The following is a 2,136-nucleotide window of genomic DNA, read 5'->3' on the forward strand; positions in this document are numbered from 1 at the left end:
ACGGGGTCGACACCTAACCAGAAAACCTGGGATGTGGGCAGACATGTGAGGCTGGTTCCACCGTTCAGTGAAAAAGAAGTCGCAAAATTTTTTCCACACTTTGAGAAAGTGGCTCGACAATTAAACTGGCCGGAGGAGGCATGGACCATACTCGTGCAAAGTGTGCTGGTGGGGAAAGCTCAGGAAATTTATTCGGCGCTACCAATGGACCAATGTGCAGATTATGAGGTACTGAAGAAGCACATCCTCAAAGCCTATGAGTTGGTTCCGGAAGCTTACAGGCAAAAATTCAGGAATGCCAGGAAGAGGGAGAGTGAGACCCATGTGGAGTTTGCCAGAGTGAAAGAAAACATGTTTGATCGGTGGTGTGAGTCAAAAGGAGTCGGGAAAGACTTCGAGACATTGCGGGACTTGATCCTGGTGGAGGAATTCCAGCAGTGTGTCCACGAGGACATCAAAGTGTACCTGCAGGAAAAGAAGGTACCAAAGTTGTGGGACGCAGCCACCATGGCAGATGATTATGCCTTAACCCACCGAATAGGGGTCCACGAACCTAACTCCTCGCCTAGATCTCCGCAGGGGAGGTGGGGAACAGCAGGTGCGGAGAACGACCATACATGGCGGCGGCCTCGAGATGATTATGGGGACAACTATGATACCCCACCGGTTCGAAATCAGAGGGATGCGGGCCCAAGACAAACTTATAGTTCGGGGGGCCCGAGGCAGACCCCGAGTTTTTCCTCCGGGCCTACTTGCGCGTTTTGCAAAAAACCTGGACACTTGATGTCCAGTTGTTACCTCATGAAAAGGGACAACCCAGAGCGGAGTCCGACTATTACAACTCCGAATGCGATGGCTAGCGTAAGAAATCGCCATCAAGAGGGTTACCAACCATTTATTTCCGAGGGGTTTGTGTCACTGGATGGAGCCTCGACTAACCGGAGACCGGTTAGGATATTGAGAGACACAGGGGCCCATCAATCTTTAATGCTTGAAGGCATTTTGCCATGGTCCGAGGAGACGGCAACGAGGGATAGTGCTCGTTTACAGGGGATCGGGGGCGGTGTTAGTGCTCCCCTTCAGGTCATCCAGTTGGAGTCCGATTTGGTGTCAGGACCGGTCACCGTCGGTTTACAAGCCACGTTTCCTGTAGAGGGTGTATCTGTGGTTCTCGGGAATGATTTGGCCGGGGGTCAAGTTTATGGTAACCTGAGGGTTGATAAAGAGCCCAGCAGGGAAAATAACACCACACCAGCTCGGGATGGTGACAAAAGTGCCAAGTTATTTGTAGGGGGACTGAACTTCAAAACAGAGGAAGAAGTTCTGACCTCTGTCTTCAACAGATATGGGCCGCTGGTGGAAGTGCGGTTGGTAAGAGACTGGGAAACGCAACAGTCAAGAGGGTTCGGCTTTGTCACGTTTGCCAGCACAAAAGACGCCAGAGAGGCAGAGAAGAATTGGAATGGCAAGGATTTGGAGGGTCGGACCATAACAGTAGGGAAGGCATTTCGTAGGCGTCGAGAGGTCTACAGGAGAGGACAACTGGGCGGTAGTTTTGGTGGTGGCCGCAGTCAATATTATTATGGAGGCTCCCTGAGTTACGGCCGCTCCCGAAGGAAGAATTGGCAAAGTAGTGGCCGAGAAGAAGACCGGTATTCAGGGGACTACAGGGACCAGTGGTCCCACCCTAATTATTAGGGACGTTCTGAGAAGTTGAAGCACTGAAGGCGGCGGAGCCGCCGAGCCAAGATTCCTACACGAATTAACCGTGAACGCCGTTCCTAAAGGCGTCCATGTAGTGAACTTTCCTGCACGGACTAACCGTGAACTCCACGTTCCTCAAGGCGCCCATGTAGAGAACTTTCCTGCACGGACTAACCGTGAACTCCACGTTCCTCAAGGCGCCCATGTAGAGAACTTTCCTGCACGGACTAACCGTGAACTCCGCGTTCCTAAAGGCATCCATGTAGTGAATACTCGGCTTGGCCTCCCGGAAAAGTGCTATCGAGTGGCTTAACTGGCTTTATTTTTAAGTGATAACTGTGCCCGGGGGGAACTGATAATGTGGGGGGGTTGAGTTATCTGGTTGTTTCTCCAAATTGGCCGGCAAAGAAAGTTTTCGCTGGGTTCAAACTT

Source organism: Myxine glutinosa, chromosome 3 (assembly GCF_964187855.1).
Source record: "Myxine glutinosa chromosome 3, kmMyxGlut1.1, whole genome shotgun sequence".
Lineage (NCBI taxonomy): Eukaryota > Metazoa > Chordata > Myxini > Myxiniformes > Myxinidae > Myxine > Myxine glutinosa.